General features: G+C 42.7%; 1 protein-coding gene across 1 annotated transcript in view; it reads left to right on the plus strand.

Moving 5' to 3' along the window:
* The first annotated feature begins 998 nt into the window (after positions 1-998).
* LOC139376449 (semaphorin-4G-like) overlaps positions 999-13,346 on the plus strand; it is a 75,968-nt gene continuing 63,620 nt past the window's right edge. Inside the window, exon 1 of the mRNA XM_071119064.1 lies at positions 999-1,133. The gene's annotated coding sequence lies outside the window, so the exon portion shown is untranslated. The remainder of the gene's footprint in view (positions 1,134-13,346) is intronic.

A 13,346-nucleotide genomic window follows, 5' to 3' on the forward strand; every position in this document is an offset into this window, starting at 1 on the left:
CAACATTTGATGTACAGTCACGTTCACTGTGGTTGTTTTAAGCGTGCTATAGAGTTCACAGCTGGCGGTGCCTCATTGGTTATTGTCCATAATTTGCAACAGTGTCAATGAGCGTCATCTTTATCTTCCCTTTGCGGTACCTCAAACTGAGCGATTACCAGTGAGATAAACTTTTATGAGTTGATTTTACTCTTTGCTCAGAGTTTGTCTAGGCAGTCTTAACTTTGTCCTAAAACCTTCTCTGAGCTGGGGTTTTTAAAACAGGGTTTAACATGATTCCTAGGACCTTTAAAAAAAAAGTTTTGTATTTGGACCCTGATATCACTTCAACTCCCATGGTCCCCCAACAGGTGGTGCTAAGTCAATGTGAGTGCAGGAGTGCATCTTTATTATGATAAAGTAAGTTTCCTGTATAACCTGTGTGAAATTAATTTGTTGCCACACACACACACGCGCACGCACACGCACGCATAAAACATTTATCATATCGATTTGAATATATAATCGTAGGAAGCTATTAGAATTGTATATAGGCTTTCCACATCAGGTGCACATTAAGTCACACCAATTCAAATATCATATATTTTTTTAACTAGGCAAGTCAGTTAAGAACAAATGCTTGGTTACAATGGCGGTCTACCCCTGTCAAACCCTAACCTGGGTGTGCCACCCTATAGGACTCCCAATCACAGCCGGTTGTGATACAGCCTGGAATCAAACCAGGGTCTGTAGTGACGCCTCTAGCACTGAGATGCTGTGCCTTAGATTGCTGCGCCACTCGGAAATCCACATTTCAACCTATGTGTAGGGCCACATCTGACCAATGAGTTGCATGTTACCATGTCAGAAGTAGCAAGGATATGAGCATAGAGATAATTGTTTACAATGGCAAGAAGGGATTGATTAACATTCTAATTTGAAACCATTTGCGCATGTATTGAGAGAGAGAGAGAGCGTGAGCGCGACACCGGTGTGGGGACTAGAATAGACATATGCATGCGCAATATGCTGGTTTGACAGAGCAGAGGCTGGCATATGCGCGCTGGACTGCGCACCACTCCAACACCACGCGGGGACTGACAAATAATTATTCTATAGAAGAGTATTCTCTAGTTTCGTAGAGCATTGGCAAGGTAAGGTTTACAAAATTGTAACTACAGTAGACTAATTGTACTGTAGCCTACTGTACAGTGCTCTGCATTCTATTTCGTTCAGTTTACCTATTCAGTCTTGAATGGGGTGTGAGTTATATGTCAAATCGCAGGCAGGTGAAGGTGTGTGAGAGAGCGTTCTAAGTATTTTTTAAATGCTGCAGTGTTCGCCAGACACGTAACATTGTGGAAATGTGTATTGCGTCGCGGTGGTGTACTAGGCTAAATAGGATCATTTATTTCAGACAGAGCACATTGCATGGTTATTATCGGTAGGCTACTCTGAAAATGGGTAATAACGTAAGACAACGCTTGCGCGCGTGGCAGAATGATCCGAAGTTATGTTGCGATGTCTACAATTAGGTGCTGGGATGCAAATGAAGCCCATGACGGTTTTGTCTGATCTCGGTCATAATGTAAAATATTTATCCTACAAACTTGCTATGATATTGAGAGCATATATAGCACTCGAGTTTACTTATCTATAAGCAACATTTTCCTGGCCATATACAGTACATTGCTTTTGAAGTTTTCTAATAGGCAAAGCCATATAGGTCAGTTTATGTCCACTTGAACAAGCAATGGTGAGGCAAAATATTTAAACTTGGTTTCAGAGCATGTCCTATTATTCTAGTCTAATCCAAGATACTCCATTTAGTATGATATGTTACATTTCTATGATATCTGACACTTCATATGGTATGTAATAATGCATTTGTGGATCCATCATCTATTTCGTATGATATGTTACGAATTACAATTTGTATGATATCTTACAAATTGCAATTCGTACAATATGTTATGAATTGCAATTCGTCCATATGTTCACAAATGTGCTAAAAACGTACAATATGTTACGAATTTGCGAAATGTAAATGTACTCCCTGTTCATCAACAACAGAGTGAAAAAGCCCGACTCCAACACCATCATTAAGTTTGCTGACGACAAAACAGTGGTAGCCCTGATCACCGACAACGATGAGACAGCCTATAGGGAGGTCAGAGAACTGGCAGTGTGGTGCCTGGACAACAACCTCTGCCTCAATGTGAGCAAGACAAAGGAGATGATCGTGGACTACAGGAATAGGAGGGCTGAACAGGCCCCCATTAACATCAAATGGGCTGTAGTGGAGCGGGTCGAGAGTTTCAAGTTCCTTGGTATCCACATCACCAACGAACTATCATGGTCCAAACACATCAAGACAGTCGTGAAGATGGCACGACAAAACTTCCCCCTCAGGAGACTGAAAAGATTTGGCATGGGTCCCCAGATCCTCAAAAAGTTCTACAGCTGCACCATCGACAGCATCCTGACCAGTTGCATCACCGTCTGGTATGGCAACTGCTCAGCATCCGACCGCAAGGCGCTACAGAGTGTGATGCGTACGGCCCAGTACATCACTGGGGCCAAGCTTCCTGCCATCCAGGACCTATATACTTGGCTGTGGCAGAGGAAGGCACGGAAAATTGTCAAAGACTCTAGTCACCCAAGTCATAGACAGTTCTCTCTGCTACCGCACGGCAGGCAGTACCGGAGCACCAAGTCTACGTCCAAAAGGCTCCTTAACAGCTTCTAACCCCAAGCTATAAGACTGATGAACAATTAATCAAATGGCCACCCGGACTATTTACTGCTACTCGCTGTTTATTATCTATGCATAGTCACTTTACCCCAACCTACATGTACAAACTACCTCGACTAGCCTGTACCCCCGCACATTGTACTGGTACCCCCTGTATATAGCCTCGTTATTGTTATGTAATTTTACTGTGTTACTTTTCATTTTTTACTTTAGTTTATTTAGTAAATATTTTTTCAACTATTTATTGAACTGCATTGTTGGTTAAGTGCCTGTAGGTAAGCATTTTTTTGTATTTGGCGCATGTGACAAATACAATTTGATTTGATGTTACTAATTCCAGTTTGTTGTGACTAACGTTAGCTAGCTCTAGGGGTTAGGGGTAAAGGTTAGGGTTAAGGTTAGAGTTAGGTGAATGATTAGCTAAAATTGTTCAGGTTAGGGGAAGGTTAGCTAACATACTAGGTAATTGCAAAGTAGCTAAAAAGTAGGAAAAAGTATCAAAGTTGCTAATTAGCTAAAATGCTAAAGTTGTCCATGATGAGATTCGAACACACAACCTTTGGTTTGCTAGATGTTCCCATCAACTGCACCCTTGCTGTGTGTTTGTGTGTGTGTTTAGGACTGGTAACAAATTGATTTCACACTGGAAACTGCCTTTGGTGCTCTCTTCAAGTATTAGTGGACTGAGCAAGGCCTTTATAGTAGATTACTTCATTAGTCATTATTCATGACATGAGCCTTTGGAATACAGGTACATTCTGAAGAGGACAACTCACCAGTCCAGCCAGGGGTGCGACTTTGGTTTTAGAAGTGGAGGGGACATAACCTCGCAGGGGGGTCTGGGGGTCCTGCCTCAGATTTGTTTTGGGTCATCTAAAGCTAATTTCCTGGTTTCTACACAATCTACAGTACCAGTCAAAAGTTTGAACACACCAACTCATTCAACGTTTTTCTTTATTTGTACTATTTTCTAATAATAGTGAACACATCAAACTATGAAATAACACATATTGAATCATGTAGTAACCAAAAAAGTGTTTGATATTCTTCAAAGTAGCCACCCTTTGCCTTGATGACAGCTTTGCACACTCTTGGCATTCTCTCAACCAGCTTCATGGGGTAGTCACCTGGAATGCATTTCAATTAACAGGTGTTCCTTGTTAAAAGTTAATTTGTGGAATTTCTTTCCTTCTTAATGCGTTTGAGCCATGAGTTGTGTTGTGACAAAGCAGGGATGGTATACAGAAGATTGGCAAAAGACCAAGTCCATATTATGGCAAGAACTGGTCAAATAAGCAAATAGAACATTCAGTCCATCATTGCTTTAGACATAAAGGCCAGTCAATCTGGAAAATTGTAACAGACACACCTCAACATCAACTGTTCAGAGGAGACTGCGTGAATCAGGCCTTCATGGTTGAATTTCTGCAAATAAACCGCTACTAAAGGACAGCAATAAGAAGAAGAGACTTGATTGGGCCAAGAAACACCAGCAATGGACATTAGAATGGTGGAAATCTGTCCTTTGTTCTGATGAGTCCAAATTTGAGATTTTTGGTTCCAACCACCTTGACTTTGTGAGAGTAGGTGAACGGATGATCTCCATATGTGTGGTTCCAACCGTGAAGCATGGAGGAGGAGGTGTGATGCTGTGGGGGTGCTTTGCTGGTGACACTGTCAGTGATTTATTTAGAATTCAAGGCACACTTAACAAGCATGGCTACCACAGCGTTCTGCAGCAATACGCCATCCCATCTGGTTTGCGCTTAGTGGGACTATCATTTGTTTTTCAACAGGACAATGACCCAACACACCCCCAGGCTGTGTATGGGCTATTTGACCAAGAAGGAGATTGATGGAGTGCTGCATCAGATGACCTGGCCTGCACAATCACCCTACCTCAACCAGAATTAAAATGGTTTGGGATGAGTTGGACTGCAGTGTGAAGGAAAAGCAGTCAACATGTGCTCAGCATATGTGTGAAATCCTTCAAGACTGTTGGAAAAGCATTCCAGGTGAAGCAGGTTGAGAGAATGCCAAGAGTGTGCAAAGCTGTCATCAAGGCAAAGGGTGTCTTCTTTGAAGAATCTAAAATATATTTTGATTTGTTTAACACTATTTTGGTTACTACATGATTCCATGGGTTATTTCATAGTTTTGATGTCTTCACTATTATTCTACAATGTAGAAAACAGTAAAAATAAAGAAAAACCCATGAATGTGTCCAAAAGTTTGACTGGTACTGTAATATTACCCCTTTGGGGTCATTTTGGGTTCACTTTTATTGTAAAAAGAATATAATGTTTCTAAATACTTTTACATGAATGTGGATGCTACCATGATTATGGATAATCATCTATGAAATATGATTAATGATGAGTGAGAAAGTTATAGATGCACAAATATCATATCCCCCCAAAATGCTAACCTCCATTGTTATTTTAGTGGTGAGAAGTTAGTTTTAGGGGTATGAAATTTGTGCGTCTAACTTTCTCTCTTATCATTAGTCATGATTCATTCAGGATTATCCGTAATCATGGTATCATCCATATTAATGTAGAAGTGTTAAGAAACATTTTCTATTCAGATTTACAATAAAAGTGACTCCAAAATGACATAATACATTATTTACCATTCATTTCTATTGGGCACAAAATAATCTGAAATGCATCCAAAACAAATAGATTCAACAAATTTGTAGTCACAAGCTGGATGTAGTCAATGCCTGCTATGAACGGAGGACTTAATACTTAACTTTTAACTACTTTAATACACATACAAGTTAATTTATCCCAATACTTTTGCTCTCCTAAAATGTACAAACATTTACAAAAAGGGCTATAATTTTTAAACGGTTCCCTCGATATCGATTAAAATACCCTCAAATTAATGCTCAGGGTCTGCACTTTAATTTCACAATCATTGTTTGATTTCAAATCCTCACTTTTGGACTATAGAGCCAAAAGAAAAAAATGCTTAATTGACCCAATAATTACAGAGGGCACTGTAATTCATATCATAGGCCTAATAGTACTGTAGAGCTCTTTTTAATTGCACACAACATAGCTGGATTGCCACTTCCTTCCCCTAGAGGTCCACCACCCTGCAGTGCCCCAACCCAACACATCCCACTCAGCTTTAAGATCTTAGTGCAACATTCATTATTGGTTTCAGGTGTGTTAGGCCAAGGCCAGAGTGATAACCAAGAGTATGGCAGACCCCCAGTGCCAGGACTTAGCAGCCCAGCAGCTAGGGATTGTAAGCTTGCTAGCTAGCTAGCTAACATTAGCTAACTTTTGGCTAGCTCTAATGGTTCATCAACTGCCGAAAACTAGCCAAGTTACTTTACTTCTGTTGAAACAGGACAAAACAAAGGCTACAAAACATGTCCATACACACAACAGCTGTTAGATACTGTTACCTTACAGAAAACTAGAGGCTATAGCTAAACTGGCTGTGGTAGCTAATTGCTAGCTAATTAATTCACTTCAGACAGAACTTTAGTCGAGAGGGGATGAAACATGTGTAACTGACACGTTTCAAGGCAGTTACACTACTAACTCAGCACTGGGAATAAATCCATTTTTCTGTTAAGTCAAACAGCAGTTACCTTGCCAGCTACGTCAGTCAAATGAAGAGTAGCCAGTTTCTGGTCTGCATGCTTTTACAACGCTGAGAAAAAGCACCACACACAGACCACAGCTGTCTCTGTTGGCACGCTCTGTGGTGTCCGCGTGGTTTGAAATCCAGCCTGTTGATTCACCAAACAGTCTACCCAATAGCTCTGAGGCATCCGCATGGTCCTAAAGCACACCGATGCCGTTTTCTGTATCACAGTGCAGTGATAAAACTGTGGGGGACCAAAATGCATTTTCAGAATGTGGGGGGGACCATGTCCCCCCGTCCCCAGTGAAAGTTGCGCCCGAGTCCAGCAAATATGCATGGTGACAACTTAGAGCTGGGACAAACTGATGCTGCAGTATTTGGAAGCTTTCCTTTGTTACAATATAGGTCAAGTTAAAATGTACAGTGAATGGCTTCCCGAAGGCCTTGCTAATTTCTTTCTGTCCTGATGGAGTGAAGCAATAAGGCCAGAGGAGGTGTGGTATATGGCCAATATACCACTGCTAAGGGTGCCTGGATACAGCCCTTAGCCGTAATTAATTATATGAAGCACTCCATCAGGACAGGTAGAAATTAGTAAGACCTTTGGGAAGCCATGCACTGTACATTTTAACTTGACCTATATTGGCCATATATCACAAACCCGTGAGGTTCCTTATTACTATTATAAATTGGTTACCAATGTAATTAGAGCAGTAAAACGGTATACGGTCTGATATACCATGGCTGTCAGCTAATCAGCATTCAGGGCTCAAACCACCCAGTTTATAAGAGGTAATATAGTATGGAGCACCAGAAGTGATGATGATAAGCAACCTCTGTGACCCTGTAACTCATCGACACTGATTCAAGGTGACACCGGAGATGGAGGGTTGTTGTGAGGTAGGGTGGAAATCACATCAAAATGGGGATCCAGTGTCATCCTCTTCATGTTTGTGGATCACCAATAATTTATTCACTTCTGTACCCTCAGGGTTCAAATGAAAGAGAGTAGCTATTTTTCCAACACTGAGAAGGAAATTACTTTGTATCATGACTATTCAATAGCCTTTTACTGCCCTTATCTGGATTGGCTTCGGTTTTAAAAAATAAACCTTTTATTCAGTTGGATATTTTACTGAAAAAAATCTGAAACCCCTCTCCATCAATGTGACATAATTGTCAATGTGCCTCTACTACTGTGTTGTGGTAATGTTGTGACAGTATGTTTACATGCACAAAATAATGACATATTAAACTGATTATGGTAGTAGGCTGATTATGCAATAGTAATGTAAACACCTTACTGCTTATCTTAATCAGTGTAACTTCAAAATCAAAGTAAGCATACGCCGATTAAACACCTTAAATCGGCATTTCCGCTGTGTATTTGATCTGCGCATGTGCTAACACCAGCCGAACGATCCTCCCTCTTTAGCGCAAGTAAAGTCATTTCGGAACAACTGAATGTATGAGTCTTAGAAGTAGTTTTCACATGCAAACTTTGTATGTCCGAAATCAGGATCAAGTACGCTTCCCGAAAATAACATGGTCGCTGTGTTAAAATGTTTATTTTGATTGGTGATTTTCTGCATTTACAGTGGTGCAAAAAAGTATTTAGTCAGCTACCAATTGTGCAAGTTCTCCCACTTAAAAAGATGAGAGAGGCCTGTAATTTTCATCATAGGTGCACTTCAACTATGACAGACAAAATGAGAAAAGAAAAATCAGGCCTCTCATCTTTTTAAGTGGGAGAACTTGCACAATTGGTGGCTGACTAAATACTTTTTTGCCCCACTGTATCAGTGCCATCGGGTAGCCTGATTTCAGATGTGTCCATGTAAACAGGATTATTAGGGAAATCATTCTTCTTGCAAAGCATGTAAAGGTTTTAATTATATTAATCTATTATATTAATCTGACAATCCACAATAATTGCATTATTGTGTGCATGTAACCATACTCAATGTTGTTTGTTGTTGGGTGCGATGTGTCAGATAGGGCTTTTGGTGAATATGCTAAATGTTCATTGTGTTCAAAGCATATGCTTTATACCAGGGTTTGTTTCCAACCACAAATGTTTTTGTTTAGTTCCTATGTTCCAACAAGCAAAATAAAGTTCTGAACTGGTTCGAACCCCCAAAAAAGTACCAATTTATATCGTTCTTTGTTGTTGTTGTAATTTTTACACCCTTTTTCTCCCCAATTTCATAATTACGATCTTGTCTCATCGCTGCAACTCACCAACGTGCTCGGGAGAGGCAAAGGTTGAGTCATGCATCCCCCAAACATGACCCGCCAAACCGCACTTCTTAACACCCGCTTGCTTAACCCGGATGCCAGCTGCACCAATGTGTCGGAGGAAACAACATTTTGCGCCTTCTTCACCACGCTGTCTGTGTGGGTGGACCATTAGAGGAACTTAAAAAACTCTCCACCCTCTCCACTACTGTCCCGTCAATATAGATAGGGGGCTGCTCCCTCTGCTGTTTCCTGAAGTCCACGATCATCTACTTTGTTTTGTTGACATTGCGTGTGAGGTTATTTTCCTGACACCACACTCCGAGGGCCCTCACCTCCTCCCTGTAGGCCGTCTCGTCGTTGTTGGTAATCAAGCCTACCACTGTAGTGTCGTCTGCAAACTTGATGATTGAGTTGGAGTCGTGTATGGCCACTCAGTCGTGGAGAGGGCTGAGAACGCACCCTTGTGGGGACTCAGTGTTGAGGATCAGCGGGGTGGAGATGTTGTGACCTACACTCACCACCTGGGGGTGGCCCATCAGGAAGTCCAGGACCCAGTTGCACAGGGCGGGGTCGAGACCCAGGGTCTCGAGCCTAATGAGGAGTTTGGATCGTACTATGGTGTTAAATGCTGAGCTGTAATCGATGAACAGCATTCTTACATAGTTATTCCTCTTGTCCAGATGGGTTAGGGCAGTGTGCAGTGTGATGGCGATTGCGTCGTCTGTGGACCTATTGGGGCGGTAAGCAAATTGGAGTGGGTCTAGGGGGTCAGGTACGTAGGTTGGAGGTGATATGGACCTTGACTAGTCTCTCAAAGCACTTCATGATGATAGAAGTGAGTGCTACAAGGCGGTAGTCATTTAGCTCAGTTACCTTAGCTTTCTTGAGAACAGGAACAATGGTGGCCCTCTTGAAGCATGTGGGTACAGCAGACTGGGATAAGGATTAATTGAATATGTCTGTAAACACACCAGCCAGCTGGTCTGCGCATGCTCTGAGGACACGGCCGGGGATGCCGTCTGGGTCTGCAGCCTTGCGAGGGTTAACACGTTTAAATGTTTTACTCACGTTGGCTACAGTGAAGGAGAGCCCACAGGTTTTGGTAGTGGGTCGTGTGAGTGGCACTGTATTGTCCTCAAAGTGAGCAAAACAATTGTGAAGGGAAAACCGGCCACCTCTTTCCTCCATTCCATTGGCCAATTGATAATAAGATGGATGACCTCCAATCACAGATTTGCTAACAACGGGACTCTCGTAACTACAATATCCGCTTTTCTGGAGCATGGCTTTCGGACAAGATACCCCCCCATGGCTATCCAACTGTATGGATTCTCCATTCACTGAGCGGACAGGACAGTGGAGTCAGGGAAATCGAGAGGGGAGGGGTTTGCCTCTTCATCAACAACAAATGATGTGCTGACTCAAGCTCAGTCAAAATCTCGATCCATTGTTCACATGTGTTGGAATACCTGATCGTCAAATGCCAACCCTTTTACCTCCCGAGGGAGTTTTCAGCTGTTATCGTGACTGGTGTTTACAAGCAGAAGCTCAAACAGGAAGTACCCGTGACTCGCTCCATTGAGAAATGGACACCAGAACCAGAGATTATGCTAGAGGACTGCTTTTCTAGCGCTGATCGGAATATTTTCGAAACTCCGCCGGCAAGTTAACCACCTCCGTTACCGGCTTCATTAGGAAATACATCGGCGACGTTGTCCCCACAGTGAAGGTTCTCTGCTTCTCCAATCAAAAGCCCTGGTTAACACTGAGGTTCGAGGTAAACTAACAGGGCTACCGCACACAGTGCGTAGACAACTCTGAGGCTATGGCTGAGGACAGGAACAAGTACAAGAATTTCATTAAACAAGCAAAATGATAATATAGGAATAAGGTAGTAGCATATTACACAGGTTCCGAAGCCCGCCGCATGTGGCAGGGTCTACAGTAATTATGGATTACAAAAGAAGACCCAGTCGTGATCTGCCTAACGATGCCTCTCTACCAGATGAACTCAATGCATTTTATGCATGCTTCAACAATAACAAAACCAACACTAATGCCGACCTAGAGGACTGGGTGATCTTGGTCTCCGAGGCCGACATGAGTAAGGCCTTTAATCAGGCCAACACTCGTAAGGCCGCGGAGCCGGACGGTATCCCAGGGTGATTTCTCAGAGCATGTGCAGAGTAGCTGGCAGGCATATTCATGGTCATTTTCAACCTTTCCTTGTCCCAGTCTGTAATCCCCATGTCTTAAGTAGAAGTTCATTATTCCTGTTCCCAAGAACTCTACGGCTTCTTGCCACCCTGTTGCACTCACGTTTTAATTTGTTTTATTTTATTTCACCTTTATTTAACCAGGTAGGCAGTTGAGAACAAGTTATCATTTACAACTGCGACCTGGCCAAAATAAAGCAAAGCAGTGCGACACAACACAGATTTACACATGGAATAAACAAATGTACAGTCAATAACACAATAGAAAAGTTGATATACAGTGTGTGCAAATGAAGTAAGATTAGGGAGGTAAGGCAATAAATAGGCCATAGTGGCAAAATAATTTCAATTTATTAATTAAACACGGTTTAATAAATGTGCAGAAGTAATAAATGTAATAAATGTGCAGAAGATGAATGTGCAAGTAGAGATACTGGGGTGCAAAGGAGCAAAACAATAAATGACATGGGGATGAGGTAGTTGGGTGTGCTCTTTACAGATGGGCTATGTACAGGTACAATGATCTGTAAGCTTCTCTGACAGCTGATGCTTAAAGTTAGTGAGGGAGATATGAGTCTCCAGCTTCAGTGATTTTTGCAGTTTGTTCCAGTGATTGGCAGCAGAGAACTGGAAGGAAAGGTAGCCAACCGAGGAGTTGGCATTGGGGGTGACCAGTGAAATATACCTGCTGGAGCGCGTGCTATGGGTGTGTGCTGCTATGGTGACCAGTGAGCTGAGATAAGGTGGGGCTTAACCTAGCAAAGACTTATAGATGACCTGGAGCCAGTGGGTTTGGCAACGAATATGAAGCGAGGGCCAGCCAACGAGAGCATACAGGTCGCAGTGGTGGGTAGTATATAGGGCTTTGGTGACAAAACTTGATGGCACTGTGATAGACTGCATCCAATTTGCTAAGTAGTGTGTTGGAGGCTATTTTGTAAATGACATCGCCGAAGTCAAGGATCGGTAGGATAGTCAGTTTCACAACGATATGTTTGGCAGCATGAGTGAAGGATGCTTTGTTGCAAAATAGGAAGCCGATTCTAGATTTAATTTTGGATTGGAGATGTTTATTGCGAGTCTGGAAGGAGAGTTTACAGTCTAACCAGACACCTAGGTATTTGTAGTTGTCCGCATATTCTAGGTCAGAACCGTCCAGAGTAGTGATGCTAGACGGGCGGGCGGGTGCGGGCAGCAATCGGTTGAAGAGAATGCATTTAGTTTTACTTGTATTTAAGAGCAGTTGGAGGCCACGGAAGGAGAGTTGTATGGCATTGAAGCTCGTCTGAAGGTTTGTTAACACAGAGTCCAAAGAATGGCCGGAAGTATACAGAATGGTGTCGTCTGCGTAGAGGTGGATCAGAGAATCACCAGCACCAAGAGCGACTTAATTGATGTATACAGAGAAGAGAGTCGGCCCGAGAATTGAACCCTGTGGCACCCCTATAGAGACTGCCAGTGGTCCGGACAACAGGTCCTCCGATTTGACACACTGAACTCTATCAGAGAAGTAGTTGGTGAACCAGGCTAGGCAGTCATTTGAGAAACCAAGGCTGTTGAGACAGCCGATAAGAATGTGGTGATAGACAGAGTCAAAAGCCTTGGCCAGGTCGATGAACATGGCTGCATAGTGTTGTCTTTTATCAACGGCAGTTATGATATCGTTTAGGAACATGAGCGTGACTGATGTGCATCCATGACTAGCTCGGAAACCAGATTGCATAGTGGAGAAGGTACAGTGGGATTCGAAATGGCCGGGGATCTGTTTGTCAACTTGGCTTTTGAAGACCTTGGAAAGGCCGGGTGGGATAGATATAGGTCTGTAACAGTTTGGGTCTAGAGTGTGTGTCCCTTTGAAGTGGGGGATAACCGCGGTAGCTTTCCAATCTTTGGGTATCTCAGATGATACGAAAGAGGTTGAACAGGCTAGTAATTGGGGTTGCAACAATTGATAATTTTAGAAAGAGAGGGTCCAGATTGTCTAGCCCAGCTGATTTGTAGGGGTCCAGACTTTGCAGCTCTTTCAGAACATCAGCTATCTGGATTTGGGTGAAGGAGAAATAGGAGAGGCTTGGGCAAGTTTCTGTGCGGGGTGCAGTGCTGTTGACTGGGGTAGGGGTAGCCAGGTGGAAAGCATGGCCAGCCGTAGAAAAAGGCTTATTGAAATTCTCGATTATCGTAGATTTATCAGTGGTGACAGTGTTTCCTAGCTTCCTAGCAGTGGGCAGCTGGGAGGAGGTGCTCTTATTCTCCATGGACCTTACAGTGTCCCAGAACTTTTTGGAGTTTGTGCTACAGGATGCAAATTTCGGTTTGAAAAAGCTAGCCTTTGCTTTCCTAACTGACTGTTTATGTTGGTTCCTAACTTCCCTCAAAATTTGCATATCGTGGAGGCTATTCAATGCTAATGCAGTACGCCACAGGATGTTTTTGTGCTGGTCAAGGGCGGTCGGGTCTGGAGTGAACCAAGGGCCTATATATTTTCTTACTTCTAAATTTTTTGAATGGGGCATGCTTATTTCAGATGGTGAGGAAAGCACTTTTAAAGA

The sequence above is a fragment of the Oncorhynchus clarkii genome, chromosome 20 (genome assembly GCF_045791955.1).
Source record: "Oncorhynchus clarkii lewisi isolate Uvic-CL-2024 chromosome 20, UVic_Ocla_1.0, whole genome shotgun sequence".
Lineage (NCBI taxonomy): Eukaryota > Metazoa > Chordata > Actinopteri > Salmoniformes > Salmonidae > Oncorhynchus > Oncorhynchus clarkii.